This window comes from Neopsephotus bourkii, unplaced genomic scaffold (genome assembly GCF_033783945.1).
Source record: "Neopsephotus bourkii isolate Nb327-2 ecotype Australia unplaced genomic scaffold, CSIRO-AGI_Nbou_v1 NB_1765, whole genome shotgun sequence".
NCBI classification, from domain to species: Eukaryota; Metazoa; Chordata; class Aves; order Psittaciformes; family Psittacidae; genus Neopsephotus; species Neopsephotus bourkii.
Window position 1 is genome coordinate 3,215,353 of NW_026902239.1, and position 17,626 is coordinate 3,232,978.

Sequence of the window (17,626 nt, forward strand, 5' to 3'; positions counted from 1 at the left end):
TTTGCTCTGGTGGATGTAAGTGAGCAAAGCTGCTGTCACATGGAACTGATGAAGCCTGCAGCCTGTGTGCTGTCTGCTCTGCTGCTGCGGAGGGACCTTGCCCCTGGAAGATGAGCAGGGAGCAGTCCCATTCCCAGTCAGCCACGATGCTGGAAAAACTGTTGTAGACAGAAGATGGATTTGAATTCTATGCTCAGTCCTGCTCTAAAAAACACCTTCTCTCTTTTTAACACCTCTGTAATCCAGTATCTCAGCCTCATCTGGTGGGAATCTCTATCAGTGGTCAGGAACCACAGGTCCCATGCTTTCTCATGTCCTCACTTCAGTTTACTCAGGCCACAAACACATCATTGAAAACATTGGGGGCAGCAGCAGTGAGCTTGCTTTGGGATGAACAGTCAGCCTGAGCAGTGGGTTATTGCAGTTGTGCCCTGGGATGGTAGGGGAGTGCGACAGTCAGCCTGTCACAGGTCACCTTGTGTGTGATTTTGCCGTGTAAGGACAAGAGGAACTTCTGATGGGTATGTCACCCCATCCATGGCTTTGCAGGCATAAACCTGCTGTCAGACAGCCCACCGACCCATCACAGGGCTTCTTTCCCTCTGCCTCACCTCTTGCCTTTTGTGACAGAGTCTTCTTGCCTGACCATTTAATCAAGCCATTTACATGAAAGAGAGAGATGCACAGATAATCACACAGATTTTTGAAAGGAGCGGTTTGAATTGTTCATACTTCATACAACGTTGATACAATTGTTGCTTACTTCAGTTCACATTTTATGTATTGAAAGCAAGCAGGAGTAATTTAACATGATAGATACAACCACGCTATAGGAGTGGGTACAGAAGGGTTGCAGTACTCAGAGCTTGTCCACTAGGTGTAGCTGACACCCTGCGTTTCTCATTGATTAAAGTCTTTAAAAGAGCAGCCTTTTAATTTGATTTATTGTATGCGTTTTAACTGAATGAATGTAGTCAGAGTGAATAGTGATGGATGCTTATGGAATGGAGCCTTTACGTCATGCAAGAATCATACGTCAGCGATTCTACAATCCCATCACAAAAATCAGGTTACTATGCACAAGGACTATGGTTCCACTAGTCCAGACCTTCTAGCCCAGGACTCTTTTTGACATGGTTCATCTTGTACGTAAATATCATAAGCAGTGAAGTCCTCTACTACAGGACTGTGTGTTTTTCCCCCAGGCTTTATTACCAAGTTCTGTGTTTAAAAGAGGATGTTGGCTCCACAGAAACCAGTGAAGCAGAACACTTCTGAATTCCAAAGCTGAACTCTTAGCTAGTATTTTGGCCTAAGGAAGAAAAGGAGAACATTTTGCTTCCTTGCCTCTCCTTCAGATCTCTGTAGTTCTTTCTGTACATAACAGCTTTGTCCTGAGTTGTATCCTTATGACTTTGATTGAAGATAAGGCAAAATAAGAAAAGACCTGGTGCATAAGCCAGGTTCAGGAGGGTTCATTCTCCTCATTCTCCTTTTTTTTTTTTTTTTTGATGGTTAGATTTCAGTAATTTTCATTTATGAATTGTGAAGATTAACAGGAATTAAGATTATTATTTACCTGTGATTTTTCCAGGTAATATTCACCAAAAAAATTGAGATAAGTGATACTCTGGGTTTAGTTCTGACTTTCAAGTCAGAACTAATCAAGTCAAAAATCAGGGCCTGACTGGTGGCTTACCAAATACAGCCATACCCTTGGGATCACTTTTGGAGTATAGGCAGTAGGTTATGTTAAAACTACATTGCATATTCTAAGTCTAACACAGTTATTTCAGTTTCACCCCACTAGTGTCAGTGTACCTAAAAGTGCCCTGAGCACACTATTCACTTTAGAAGAACAATACATTTCTTGGCCAGAGTACACCACAGGGGTCTAAATCAGTCTCAGGTCTTTTAAGTCCTTCTTGAGAGTCTGCAGTGGTGTTGTTGGAGTTTGACCAAGTTAAAGCATTGCATGAGCACAGCACTGTAGATGCAGATATTAGCCGTCCTCTGTAACTCCAACAACTTGTGTTATGATGATATTTCAGACTGGATTAAGTCAGGATTCACAATCACTGTGATGATCAAGAGCACATCTGAGATCCTTATTAACTTAATTCAAGTATAATATCACATCTTTAAGTATAACCTTAGAGTGGTGTTTGGGTCAGGAATGGATTAGAGTATTTTCTGATCCGTATTTTCCTCTGACATTAGCTTATTTACTGTTAAAATCATTCTTATAATTGTTTAGTGGGACCTTCTGATAACTTTTTCCCCCATGTAAGGTGAAATGACTTGAAAATGCCTTTTTTCTTAGTTCTGGGTTTTGGAAGAGTTTGGGTTTGTTTTTTTTTTTATCACCCTGGTAGCAGGTGGCCTTTACTGAAAAGGAAAGTAGATGGAAATCTGACTGACTAACATTTTCCTTGGTTTTCTTTTTCCTCTCTCACAAAAATGAACAGCTCCAAACTGCTTTTGGTTTGTGGCTTTTGCCAGCCTCTTGCATTGTGAGGAAATTGCATGTTACTTTTTAAGGAAGCTTAAATAAATGCATGTTTCGCTTTCATGTGTGTCACATCTTAGCGGTATAGACACTTTTGTTTTTCTGGTTGTTCTCAGTGAACAGTGAACCAATTCAGATTGCCAGTAAAGTATCCACTGTTATCAAGGGTTTCACACTTCCCTTTAGAAAGGCAAGTTACCAGCTTATACCTGTTTGCTCCAGCAGTTATCATGTTCATGATTCCTTAGCATTTGTTGCCTGAGATGAATGATCATGCTGAAATGTTGCATTTCTCTCTTCTTCTACTTTTTATGAAGGTTACCTGGAAGATTGATGACCTGTGGGCATCCTTGACACCTGACAGCCTCAGAAGAAACAGGATGACAGAACAAGACTTTGAAATTGATAAAGCCTCACAAGGACCCAGCTAGTCAAATGCTAGTTGGTGACATAAAAAGCAAGAAAAGACAGAACAAGCCAGACTTAAAGGAATTGTATCTTTCTTGCCTGAAGCATAGGAGGTTTCTGGAGGACTTACTGCCTGGTTTACCCTCCAATAGCTTTTGCTTTTTGTGACTGGCAAAGAAGTGAGAAAGAATAGAACTAAAGATGTATTTTATTTTTGCCATTTTCTGGTTGGTGAAACAATCCACATTCTTACAAATAGTCACTCTTCTTCCTGCGTGCTCTGCTAGCTGATCTCCTAGTGAGAAATGGTTATGGCACAGAAGCTAACACTAAAGAACCTGGAGGTGCAACCTGAGATCAGAAGCCTGCTGTGCCAAGGGAGTACAATCATGCAAACTTGGCATGCATCAGCCATTGGCTGATGATGATTTCAGAGTATCTGAGTGAACTAGAATTGTTCCCTATGCTTCCAAGGGCGTGCAAAAGAAAGGGAGCTCTTGGGGACTTACCCACCGGCCTTCTTAAAAGACAGGGAAGACAGGCAGGAGACCAGATGATGAGAAAAAAAGAAGGTAAACTGAGAAAAGGTAATATTTATTAGTCATTAGAATATCAATATGACAGTCCCAGAATTTTATTTACATTGTCCTGTGTGGGTTGTGACAGTCACAACCCTTGAGATGGCTCACAGATCTCACAGATATCTTACTAATTAAATGAAAATCAAAATTTGAATTTACCACAGTCATGTGAAGTTCCTTTGTATAGGGAGAATTACTTTCTATTCGCTAACATTTAGAGCCTTCTGTCCTAAAATTTACCTAATTTAGCCCTACTTTGTGCAAAGCAGTACAGTTTTTAGACCCTCCTTGTTCAAGCTGTCTAGAAAAGTCCTATGAACTTCACAACAAATCAAAACCCTTGCAGAAAGTGAAGGCACATAAAGCACATAAAGACACTGAACATTTTTGTGAAGTGGCCCTTCCCTTCAATCTAAATATGCAACTCTGGTCCTCATGTATCAAGCAAGCAGGCCACAATTAAAGTAGAAAAGAAACTGAGCACATCTTGTTCCCATCTGCATGACCTTGGGCAAGCCATTATTTATTGTGTGTTAACATGTAACACTTTATGTCTCAGTTTACCCTTTCAAATAATGACTACAAGGTGCTTTTTGCAGTTCATTGATGCTTGATGTTGAGCTTGCTTAATAGATTATATTAGATCCTTGCATGCAAGGTACTACACAACTGGAAATCACTGCCACAGAAGCTTGTTCCTGTGTCTTTCATTCTAAAAGTTTGATTTAAATATTTACCCTTAGATAACCATGATTTATAGTAAAATACATTTTGTGCTCAGAAAACAGCACTAATAGCTGGGGGGGGGGGGGGAATAATAGGGAAAACAGAAACTAGTGATGTGTCTTGCAATGCTATCGGGACACAGTACTAGAGATTGGCTGATGAAGATTTGAGAGTATCTGAGTGAACTAGAAGTGTTCTCTGGGCTTCCAAGGGGGTGCTAAATAGTTGATTTCTTCCTGGTTCTGCAATTCCCTGTACTTCAACAGGTTTGGGAGTCTCCAAATTCCATAACAGCTCTGAGGCTATGAGAAGCACTTGAGAAGCATTAACCCATTCTCTCTTCTAGAGTGCCATTAGAGGAAAAACACTTTTAAACTTTGCTGTAGTTGTAGTAGAGTTTTGGAGACACATCTGAAGATACACAAGTATTTTGCATATATGTCTGTCCTATTTGAGTCCAGGATCTAAATTAGAGACCAACTTGCCTTTCACAATAAATATGACTTGCACAGGCTTTTGATGTATACAAAATGAAGATCTGCTAGAGTCTTAACAATTGGTGACTTTGGTGGTATCTCTCACGTTTATCTTCCTGCGTAGTAACATACGAAAGTCATTCTCACCTGATATTTTCTTTATTCATTCTTTCATCGCTTGGGCTTTACTCTTTACTTATCTGGTCCCCCAAATGTTGTTATGCTTAGATGATTCTACCAAGACAGCCAGAAAACCTTCATAAAAAAAAACACTGTTTCACAGTTTTGATCTGTTAATGCCAATATACCTTTTGCATCCTTTTTTATTTCCCATGCAGTCATTCTCTTTCCGTGCATGTCTTAAAATAGGTCATTCGTGTTTACATCAGCAGCAGTTTTAGACATCACACAGTAGTGCTGCCAGCTCTGCAGATCACCCCATGGTTCCTTCTGAATTAACAGTTCATCAGCCACCCTGTCATTATCCTATAAAACAAGAATCTCATTGGGACTTCTTTCACCATCACTGTCTCTGTTGTTTTCCCCCTTCTTCCTACAGGTCTTTATCTTTCACCACAAACGTTCCCCATATTTCCAGGCACTCTTTAAGTGTTATATCAATCTGTGTCATTCTCACTGTGTCAGTCTCTATTCTTCCCTTCTCTGTAGTTTCAGACAGGTTACCCATAACCTCAGTGTTGCTCAGCCCTGTCACCCCACTCAGCTTACTTGTCAGCAGACTTTGGACCTTGTCCTTTCCAGAGGAAGATGTTTGTCTTGAATTACAAGATGCTTTACTGCCCATGGTACAGCCTGTACAGCTGAGAGACCTAGGTTCAATGTCTAATTTGCTTCATTCTCTGGGCTGCTCACCAGCAGGTGCTGCTTGGGAAATCAATGGCTGTTCCACACATGAAGCAGCTGCAGGACTGAACCTCTTTAATGAGGATTTTCCATGTCTAATTTTTAGAACCCAGTTCTAGCAGCAATCTAAAAAAAAAAAAAACCCACAAAAAACTTTGCTTATTGATAATTAAATTGATGCAAGTGAACATTGCTAGCAAATGGAAGGTGCTAGAAAAGGGAAGCAGAGGCAAAGAGCTACCTCATACAAAGCAAGTCCATTTACAGTATCTCACTCAAATGGATAATTTCTTCTCTACAACTCACCCTTGTCCCATATATCATTGGCATTTAAAAGACTTCCAAATTGCATCTGATATGTGACTTACAGCACAATCACATCTGAATTGGGCCGGGAAGTTTCCCTTGGCAGGTTTACAAAATGCCCAGGGTTGACAGTTGACTTGGCCCGGCTCTGTTCCCATAGTCTACTGAAGATAGAAGATTGTTTCTAGATAGAAGAGCATCATTTTAAAGTTGAATTAGATTAAAAATAGACTGTTTCAGGATTCAGTATCTTTTTGAAGTTTCATGCTAGATTTTATGTTAGCTTATCATGGTGTAAATCAGCAGTAACTTCATTGCAGTAACAGAATAACTGGCAACAGCTATTACTGCTCCTTTACTTCCCAATGTATTACCTGTATAGACTGGAGAAGAGCTGTTTCCAAACTGCAGAGCTGCACTGAGGTGTGACTGCATGCCTCACCTGAGGGATTCCTTTACTTCATGTGTGATTTTTAAAGTGAAGCTATTCTCCATTTTGACAAATTCTTCAAATAGCACACAGCATAATGTTTCATGGACAGTCTGTCTCTTGGGAAAGCTGAAGTGGTTGAAATTGCCTGGAGAAAATTGAAACCTTGATAATTGGTTTTGCTTGCTCTTAAAGTTTCTAAAGACTTGAATCTTTCCAGGAATAAATCAAAAACTCTTCAGTAGCAAACCATGGGGAATTCCTCCAGATTCTTAGAGTGGTTTCCTTGCTAAAATTCAGAAATTGTATTCTTACTGATGTAGATTAAGAATTATTTGCTTAAAATAGTTAAGGCTTTTGCCTATTGGGATTTTATGTATCAGCTAATTTGGCTGCATTATTAACTGACATTGTTAGCCAGGATCTTTGAGCTGTAGAAGGAAAAAAAGGTTGGCAAACCTTAGGTATATGATAAACCCCTCAGGCCATAAAATCTCATTAGAAGGCAAATCCTAACCTCCCAACCTTTTTGAGATTGATTTGGAGGTAAGAAACCTAAAGAAAATTGATACGGTGTGGAACACCTGCTTTGTGAATGCAAATAAATGCAAATATATTATTTCCCCCACTTTATTTTTTTTTCTTTTTTTTTTTTTTTCATTGACACAGGACTAAGCAAGAGAGAAATAATTCCCAAGAGGTTACCATGCAAAATGTCTGATTGGTCCAGGTGTTTATGACATTCTATAGAAGTAAATTAAACCCAGTGGAGGGCGGTCTTGACAGACTTTGCACTGCGACCGCATAGGACTCCCCTAACACCAGCTAAGTTGTAGCAACCCACAGCAGAGACTGAGTCTGTGCCAGATTCAGCAAGCTTCTGACTTCTAGACTGCTGCTCACACATCACCCTGTGCTTCTGTGTCTCAAGACCTTTATGAGGGCTCTTTCTAAAGTCTAATTCTGTTTTATGTTATAGACATTCCTAAATTCTTCAAAAGCGTATTTTCATTATATACCTTAAATGCCTGATTGTTACTATATATTGACAATTTGTAAGTATAATATATAATTATGCAATGGTGTACGTCTACTATGGTACATATTTAAACAGAATGGATCAATTTTGTTTCCAACATAATTGACTGAAATAGTGGTATTACAGGAATTGGTCCTTCCTGGGTACAATATCATTTGAAAGACTCGTGTCTTTCCAAAAATAAATGAAAAACTATTCATCACAAGAGCTGTGAAAAACTCCTCCAGGTACTTAGTGGGGTTTCTATGCTAGAATCCAAAAATTACGCTCTCACAGATATAGATCTGGCACAGAAGCGTCAGACCATGGCAAATGCTCTGACCACACCACCCACATCTTGAAAGGCAGGCACAGGGACTGTGAGAATGAAGACCTTAAGTCCACTATAGGAAAGGGTCTGGTTCGAAACCTTCTTAAGAACCTGAATGTGCACAACTCCATGGGACCTGATGAAATCCATCCGTGGGTCCTGAAGGAGCTGGCGAATGAAGTTGCTAAGCCACTGTCCATCATATTTGAAAACTCATGGCAGTCAGGTGAAGTTCCCAACAGCTGGAAAAAGGGAAATATAACCCCCATTTTCAAGAAGGGGAAAATGGATGACCTGGAGAATTACAGACCAGTCAGTCTCACCTCTGTGCCTGGCAAAATCTTGGAGCAGATTCTCCTGGAAGGCATGCTAAGACACATGAAAAACAACAAGGTGCTTGGTGACAGCCAGCATGGCTTCACCAAGGGGAAATCCTGCCTGACCAAGCTGGTGGTCTTCTATGATGGGTTACAGAACTGATGGACAGGGGTAGAGCAGTTGATATCATCTACCTGGACTTGTGCAAAGCGTTCGACACTGTCCCACACGACATCCTTGTCTCTAAATTGGAGAGACATCAATTTGATGAATGGACCACTCGGTGGATAAAGAACTGGCTGGATGGCCCCACGCACAGAGTTGTGGTCAATGGCTCCATGTCCGGCTGGAGACCAGTAACAAGTGGCGTCCCTCAGGGATCGGTGTTGGGACCATTCTTGTTCAACATCTTTGTCGCTGGCATGGACAGTGGGATTGAGTGCACCCTCAGCAAGTTTGCCAATGACACCAAGCTGTGTGGTTTGGTTGATATGCTGGAGGGAAGGAATGCCATCCAGAGGGAGCTTGACACACTTGTGAGGTGGGCTGATGCCAACCTCATGAAGTTTAACCATGACAAGTGCAAGGTCCCACACCTGGGTTGGAGCAATCCCAGGCACAGCTACAGGCTGGGCAGCGAAGAGACTCAGAGCAGCCCTGCAGATAAGGACTTGGGGATGTTGGTCGATGAGAAAATGAACATGAGCTGGCTTCAGTGTGCACTCACAGCCCAGAAAGCCAATCGAATCCTGGGCTGCATCAAAGGAGCGTGACCAGCAGGTCGAAGGAGGTGATCCTGCCCCTTTACTCTGCTCTCACGAGACCTCACCTGGAGTACTGTGTGCAGTTCGGGTATCCTCAACATAAAAAGGACATGGATCTGTTGGAACAAGTCCACAGGAGGGCCACGAGCATGCTCAGGGGACCGGAGCACCTCCTGTATGAAGACAGGCTGAGAAAGTTGGGGCTGTTCAGCCTGGAGAAGAGAAGGCTGCGTGGAGACCTCATAGCAGCCTTCCAGTATCTGAGGGGGGCCTATAAGGATGCAGGGGAGGGACTCTTCATTAGGGACTGTACTGATAGAACAAGGGGCTAGTTTAGACTGGATATAAGGAGGAAGTTCTTTACTGTGAGCGTGCTGAGGCACTGGAATGGGTTACCCAAGGACGTTGTGAATGCTCCATCCATGGCGGTGTTCTGGCTGGGTTGGACAGAGCCTTGGGTGAGATGGTTTAGAGCGAGGTGCTCTTGCCCCTGGCAGGAACCTTGGAACTTGATGATCTTTAGGTCCTTTCCAACCTTAACTATTCTATGATTCTATGAATTCTATGATTTCACTGAAGTTTGCATCTCCCTATATGACAGAACCAGGAATGCTTGCCTCCAGATTTTCTTGTGCTGCTGGCAAGCAGGGTCTCATGGAGCAGAGCAGCTACAATTTCAGAGGGTGCAGATGCCTTTTTTTCTGGCAAGTGCAAAAGGCAGGAGACCCTCCCTTAACCTTTTCTTCTGTTAGGAGACTGGCCTGAAGGCCAAATCAGTCAGTAGGGCTTCCAGAGCATATTAGGGCTTCTGCAGATATTAAGCTGGTTTTTAGGTGGAAGAAGAATTAAGGCTTGCCATTGCTGCTGGTGAAAAAGAAACCCTCAAAACTCTTAAAAGTGGTTTTAACCAACACAGTACTGCCTTCTGACAAAGTCTGCATTTTTAAAGTCCTTCAGCATCTGCAAGAGAGACTCTGAACTTGAAGCATTGGTCACTTACCTAAACCTTCCTATGTCATGCAAAAACAATACACAACCCCCCCAAAAGTAATTGTTTCAATGCCAACAACATTAGCCCTGGAAAGAGGGAGAGAGCATCAGCAGGTGAGAGCTGAATGTTGCAGTTCAGGAAAATGGCCTGGGGAAAGGAAGGGAAAACAGGACAGAAAAAGACAGGAAGAAAACTAAAAATGCTTCAGCAGCATCGACTTAATGATTAACTTGTCTGTCTGTTTGATAAGGCTGAATGCATTGAATATCATATAGAGCAAATTGTACATATAGGTAGAAAATCACCTATCAGTTTTTTACCCCTGGATAGCCTCTATCTTCAGTATATTTATGCTGATGATTATGTTTAAGGCAGAAATAGGCAACTTCTGTGTGACATTGTGAGCAACCTCAGTGGAAATGCCACAGCACAACAAAGAAAGTGTAGGGTTATAGATATGCAGTCCAGATCACAACTGAAAAATAAATTCAGCTTTATTAAAGCAAATTCTCAAGGAGTGGTCTAGCTTTCATATGAAGAAGGTACATTTCTCCTCTTTCTCATGGACTAGAGAAAGCTTTTATTTCTCTTCCCCTCAATGGGGACATGAAATACCCAATGCATCGCAAAAGCAGAAGCCTCAGAAGCAGTGTAGGTTTCACAGACAGCGTTTTCAGTCAGCTCTCTCCTCAGCCCGCCAGATGCAACCATGCCAGCGTACAGAGTGTGGCTGCCAGTCGGCTGGTTGTAGTCAGCATGTAAATTGCCTCCATGGCAATTTCAACACACTCCTTTAAATTTCTCAGCCTGAGTTTTGTTTTCCGTTATTAAGGTAGTTGCTTCAACTCATGCGACCAAATTCAGCAGATCTCTTTTAATCTTCCAGAACTCCACACACATACTCCCCACATACTCATGAACACTGGTTTTTCCTGCCCTTTTCCACTCCCTCACTGTACCAGACTGTTTCCTTTACTTGCATATTTAGGAACAACTCAGAACATGTAGCTTTGTATTTCTTGCAGCTAATTTTTATGGTGACCCAAACAAATTTCCTGTTATCAGTATGCTCTGACGGCTCAAGAACATGACCAAGTTCTCACTGCCCAGTGAATCCTTGCATGTCATTTGAGCTGTAATAAGGGACTGTGTGCACACTGTCGGGCTGTTGCAAAAATGAGCTTGCACGTAATAGCTTTAACCCCAGTGAAAGACAGCAAAGCTGAACATGTCTTGCCTTGTGTTTGCCAAGGAGTGAGGATATGCTGGAGTAACTTTCCACAGCCCAGCTGTTGCTTAGGTCCTTGGTAGCTCAGTTGTGCATTTTGATCTCAGAAACCCTGGAGCTGATTTTGTTTCAAAAGAAAAATGAACAGGGGACTGGAACAGGAGAAATGTGCAATTAAAACAGGAGGAGCACAGGGAGCCTGCACAAACACCCTTATCTTCACTGTTAGTGTTCTCGCTCACGACACCCTGTCACAGGCTTCATCTTCTCCCAAAACATCCAGCTGGTTTCCAACCCCCTCCAAAAGATTCACAACAAAAGCCCCTGACCTTCCAATCTCCCTTTCATTATCCTTGAATCTGTAACTTCCTTAGGAGCACTACCAAGCCACCACCAGTGTCTGAAGAAGATTCAAAGAACTAATTTTTCCTTGAAGCACAATGCCCATGCACCCCCAGATAATATGAGCTGCCTTTTCAAGTAGATAAGACTAATGAGAAACCACTCTAAGTATGTTCCTTCTAACCCACACACACTGTCCTAACAAATATAGCAGGACATTTAGTCCTCTCCAGTGAAAGTCTGAGATGCTGATAACATGGACTATTTCTAAACCAGTACTTTTGGATACTGAGCTGCCCAGTACTGCCCAGTACTGTTTTCTCTCACATACCCTTGTAAATCAGGTGCAAAACATTTCTGAGACCTCTAGTGCCATGCAACAATAGTTTGGTTTAAGGACTTACTCCAGATCATTGTAGCATACATGTGTTTTTCCTCCTGTACTTGTTCTGAGCTTGATTATATTATTTTTCACTGGAGCCAAAGTCCCAGTTCTCTTCTAATAGCCCTGGCTGCCACTTCCAGTATCAGCCTATTGCTTCTCAGTTGTTTGCATATTTGTGCATTAAACTGACCTACATCTCTCCCTAGGGAGTGGGCAGCAGATGGTCCCTAGGCCATCTGGCATCTCAAGATGCTGCCTGAGTGGTTTGTGGGTCACAGAATTGGGAGATGCTGGTTGCTGGATGAAGTGTGCAGCTGAGCTCCCTAGGGAATGCTCTTCTTGTTTGTATAAACAACTTTGGGCCAATGTGAGTTGGCTCAGTAACATGCAGAAAGTAGTTCAGACAGGTTACTAGCAATGATAACATTTGTTTGGGAACTACTCGGATCAGGGGGACAGCTACACTAGCAATCTCCATTAGTATTGCCACCCCAATGGGAGAGGCTGGTCAATTCACTGGAAGGTCACCACAGTGGCTGGGGCTGAAGCACTTGTCCCATAAAGAGAAGCCAGAGAAGTGGGATGTTCAGCCTGGAGAAGAGACAGCTTTGGAGGCCCCCAAACTGCAGCCCAATCAAGAAGACAGAAACTGGTTCTTCATAGGGGTGTAAGGTGTGAGGACAAGAGGCAATGGGCGGAAACAAGGGAAGCTCAGGCTAGGTATAAGGAGAAACTTCTTCAGTATGAGGACAGGCAGGCAGGAGAACAGGCTTCCCAGGGAGGTTATGCAGTCTCCATCCCTGGAGAATTTTAAGATCAATGTAAAGCCCTGAGAGACCAGAATGATCACAGCTAAGCCTGCTTGGAGCAAGAAGTTGAACTAAAGACATCCTGTGGCCCCATCCAGCCAGTGATTCTATGATTAAAATGCAGACTGGTTTCTAAAAAATCCCAGGTTCACATCATGGAAAGCCATCCCAATCTTTCTGGTACTGACAGGAAAATCAGACCAAATTTGACCAATCCATAGTCAATACAGACAAATTTCACACAGTGCAATGCATCAAGACATTGAAGGATTAAGACTTAATTTTGAAGAGTAGCAGCTGTGTACAAATCCTTCCTTTAGTTTCTGAGGGCCCTAGTGGTGAATCTCTCCTGTTATCTCTGCTGGAGCAGGGAATAGCCAACATAGCTGGCTTACGCGGCCAGACAGCCCGCAGCCTCCCAGCTCGCCTATCAGAGCCGGTCCCCTGCAAAGCACGCATTCAGTCTCTGCAGTGTTTGCTCCTGCTGTGTCATTCTGTCCTTCCCCCCTCTCTTGGTCTTCCCATCCCTCTTCCCTCGGTGGCAGAATTAAAGTACCAGTGTCCTGTTGCTGCCGTGCCCTTGTCTGAGCTTTCTGCTTGACTTTTTTTCTCTGCTCAGCTCTCCTCTTTGCTCCGGTAAGTCTGATGAACAGCTTTCTTGCTGTCACTGTTTGGTGGCATGGTGCAAGGGCTTTAATCTAAGTAAAGTACTTACTTTTGAGACTCTCAGACCACATTTTCTAGGAATAGCCTTAAAAGCCCGTGTGATGTGTGAGAAAAACCAGCAAGTATCTCAGGCTGTTGGCGAAAGTAAGAAGTGCTTCTCTGAAGAGAAGCTGACTTTGGTAGAGCTTGCCTTTAAGTAAGACTGGGGCTATAGCTGACTTGTCACAAGAGTAAGTGATCAAGACTCAGGTATGGCATGAGAGCTGAGGCAGGGGACTTCAGAAAGTCTTTGAGTCTGGTTCTTTCCATGCCTTTAGAAAAACCTGCCATGAAGCCTCCAAATTTTTGTTCAGTTTCGCACTAGAAAACTGTGCATAAATCATAAAGGTTTTCAAATGTAGCACACAGTTGATAAAGCTGATTTATCTCCACTTTCTGAAGTAATACACGGGACAGTGCCTAGGCTATAATAAGGCATTTGTGACTTTCTGGAGGGTAACTGGAGCTACAGCAGTGTGGGCCATTCCAGAGCTTCATGTTTGCCGCTTTGAGGTGTTACTGTAGTAAAGTCTGGTGTTATGTAGAGGTAAACTCTCAGATTTTATCAGCATATGCTGGCTGGGCCAAGTATATGGAATGCTTTGTTTTAGAGAACTCTGTGTGTGTACGAGAATTTTGAGCGTAAAGTGCTAAATACCAACACCCATTTTAGAAGCGCTTAAAATAACTCCTGGCTGCAGAGCAGGTGCCATGTGTCCTTCTGCTGGATACATGGGAGGCAAGAGCTAAATATAGTCCAGTCTGTAAACCCCCATAACTTCAAGCTGCAAGAAGGGAAGGAGAAAGCAAATCCCAGAAAAGAAGGAAGGGGAATCACTCTGTTTAAAAGAAGATAAACAAAACTCTGCAACAGCACGCAGGACAATCTGCAAGAGAAGCTAAGGACATGTGTTCTGTGCTTTGTCCATGGCAGGATGGTGCCTCGCAGCAAGGTCAGCGCTGGGGGTGCAAGGGGTGGGCTGACACAGCCCAGCACAGGCATGGTTTTCCCAGCAGCAGAGGAATGGCTGCTGCAGCTCTGCTAAATCAGGCACTGGTTCTTGCTGACTGACCTTTTACTTTGGAAGTACTGGCTGATTTCAAAGCAGAGAGAAGGTAAATTGTGCCCTAATGTGAAATGTTAAGGGGTACAGTCAGTGACAAATTAACTCTGCATAGTACCAGGCTGAGCTTAGCCGCCCACCTTTCTCTGCTGCCTTTGAGTGCAGCTGTGGCTGTGTTGTGTGCTCAGGCCGCCCGGGTTTGTGCCACCGGGGCCAAACACGGCTGCTGCTGCGAGCAACAGTCTCACTGAGGGACTGCAGGCATGGCCATGAGTCCTCCTACAGAAGGGCATCAGCCTGGGACCAGTGTAACCTTCCACTTGAGACTGGAGGTCACCTGTGCCCCAAGGAGCTCCATTCCCTCCTGGGTTATCCCAGAGGAAGGAGGAGGATGGAGAAGAGCCTCCCCCACAGTGGGGAGGCCGAAGCACCCTCTGACTCTAGGGGGTGTTTCCACTGGAGGAGGGGCATAGTGACTATCTGTGGCAGCAACCACAAGGGACTGGGATCAAGTTTCAATCCAAGACACTAGGGCCCTGAAAGAGGCTGATCTCAGGCTGTGGAACAGGTCCAGGGTTTGGGACTGCAGGGGGAGAACAGCAAACAAGGTGCAATGCTCAGTCTTGGTCAAATAACTGGTCAGTCCCCGCAACCCTTGCCATAAAAGAGTATAAGGCTGTGTTGGAAATTCAGGTGCCGGTAGACAACTGTAAGGGTAGCAGAAGTCACAAACTTCAGGAGGTGGATAGTCTAAAATTGGGCAGGTCTAAAATTCCTGGAGGAACCAAGGAATTCCTCTTCTGGGCTCAGTCACCTAATTTTTCAGCATTACTGTGTCTAAGATAGCATATAATGTAAACACTTTGTGTGTTGCTGAGATTGGCACCAAAAGTCTTTTATGACCTGATAAGGAAGAATTTCTGATATACATCAAGGTTAAACAGGCTAGAGGGCTAGGACAACTGGGGCCAATAGCAGTAAAGTCTCCCAGCATTAAAGGCTGTAAGTGAGCTGGTTTCAGCAGATGAGAGCTGCCCTGTCTCCGTAAATGGAAACTCTGTGAGGCATGGAAGCCATTATGCAAAACATGGTACAGAAGTCTTAATAGGCGTAATGTTGGTGATTAAAAGTTGTTATCAGTCATCTGCTTTAGCCTGGAGAAGAATGGAACAAAATGTTAAAATACTAATTTTAATGCATGCAAATACAGTCCCTGGTATGACCCTCAGGTTGGCACCCTTGGGTTAAAGGTTCATTGCTGGGTATTTCTGTGGTTCCTGCCCACTCACCATTCCATGCTGGTGGCCTGAACCTCAGCAAATGTGAACTGCCATCGTTTTAGAAACTGATTATAACTAATCCCTTTCTAGCCAGTAATGTATGTTAGAAAAGGTTTCCTGCAGTGCCTGCTTTTAAACATCTTGTGTCCTTGATTCTAAACATCCAGTTTCTCCTTCATTCACCCATGGTTTTCCCTTATTACTGAGAAACACTGTGCATCGTTTGTTGCTATTGACTTAAAAGCCTACTGTGTTTGCAGGCATGCTTCGTGATTCATGTAGGAGGAAACCATTAGCTGGACAGTGCTGCTCCATAAGCAATGCAGTTGGGAGTTGGGAGGCAGCCAAGGGAGAGAGCCGGGGTGCAGTGAGAACTGCATTGACTTGTGCCTTCTCACAAAATGGGGGAGATAGCTGGAAGAGAAATTAATATTTGGAAATGGAGCATTTAGTGATCCTGTTCTCCTTCTGTGATGAATGCTATGACAAAAATAGCTAGTTTAAATTGGGAATATACTTTGTGAGACTTTTGTTCTGTCTAGACAAGAGCTGGTGATCCTGAGATTTTTAGCTGCTTGATTGCCAATTAGCTCAAATTACTGAATACAATTGTAAACATTAGTCTGAACATGTCAGAAATAATCATATATTTTGTGGAGCTTCTAGTTTAGCATTTACAATAATCTTACTGACCTTGAATTATTTTGCAGTCAATTAACTTCAGTTAAAACAAGATCACAAACTAGTCTTACACCCATGCTATCTCGAATTATTTACCTAAATTGCACATGTAGGGTCTAATCTTTCAACGTAAATTAAACTCAGTAACATCAAATCAGGTGGATGTAATTTCACAATCACTTTGCAGTGATAAAATGACCATGTCACAAGCAGGAAGGAACGAATGGGATGAGTCTGTCTGGCAGGGTCTGTGAGATCAGGTCCAGACGTCTTCCCAAGCATTCCTGCTGGCAAGTTGTACCTTTGGAAGAACTGCAGGGGTATGAATTTACAGCTAACAGTTTTCACGCACATCTTGACCCCCACTCAAAGCCTTCAGTTATTTGCTTGAGACATGATAACCATAATATTTGACTGTATTGCCTGTATGCCCAGTCAAATAGCTAGACAACTTGAAAAATGTTGCCTTAGTGATGGCTATCACTGTGCTTCCAAATATCACTTTGAGTGAAAAGAGTTTAATAACAACCACTGAGTCATGTATTACAGTAAATTACATCTCTCTTATCATAGACTGTCTTTGGACAAGTGAGTTTATGATTTTGAAAGCTGTAGAAATTTACACACCATCCACAAACAGTCAGAGATGCTGTTTCTGCTGGCACACACCTTGGAGGAGCTGGGAGCAGGTGCCTGAGACACTCTCACTGACACCCTTATCATCATGTCCTGGGTAAGCTGGAGGAGCCTCCAGAGGAGCACAGACAGAATGGGGACTCTGTATTCATCTGGCTGAGTGCAGCCACTCAAAGACGTGAGAAAACAGAAGCTTCCCTTTGCAAACTGGGAACAAGTAAGCTGAAATTCACCCCAGAAAATACCAGACTATCAAAATCATGTTACGCCCAGTCAGTTTTACCTTGCTATGATTTATTCTATATTTTGTACTTTGTCAAACAATCTGTCAACAGCAAGCATCAAGTACAAAAGAAGAGTGTGTTATAGCTGCTTATCTTGTTCTTAGCCATTATTGTGACAGTACCAAGCCAGGCCTCTTGCAGATCAAGCACCATGCTGGGCTCTCCAAGACCACAGAGCAATATTCAGTGCACAGGTTTCATTTAAAATATTCCTCTTTTGTACTTATTGATTTAAGATGTGCCGATGGGAGAAAAATGGGAATTGAAATTGATACAGCTGTGAAGTGAAGCTGCTCATATTGGTAGACAGTGTTGCAGGTAAACAGATCAACAAAAGTAAACATGTGGCAAATCGTATGTTTGGGGAGGGAAACGGTATAAATGACGCCAGTGTTATTTTGTGTGCCATCACTGGCAATGGGAATAAGAGGTTTTGATTTTCAAGTATTAGATTTGGGCAGGCTTTTTCTCTTGGAACGTATGTAGTTTG

The 17,626-nt window shown here is 42.9% G+C and overlaps 1 protein-coding gene across 2 annotated transcripts in view; it reads left to right on the top strand.

Annotated features, from left to right (window-relative positions):
- The first annotated feature begins 13,004 nt into the window (after positions 1 to 13,004).
- The window catches only part of TXLNB (taxilin beta), a 35,404-nt gene continuing 30,782 nt past the window's right edge, over positions 13,005 to 17,626 (top strand). The window contains exon 1 of one of the 2 annotated variants that reach the window (XM_061378461.1): positions 13,005 to 13,122. The gene's annotated coding sequence lies outside the window, so the exon portion shown is untranslated. The remainder of the gene's footprint in view (positions 13,123 to 17,626) is intronic. The other variant, XM_061378460.1, reaches the window with a different exon arrangement.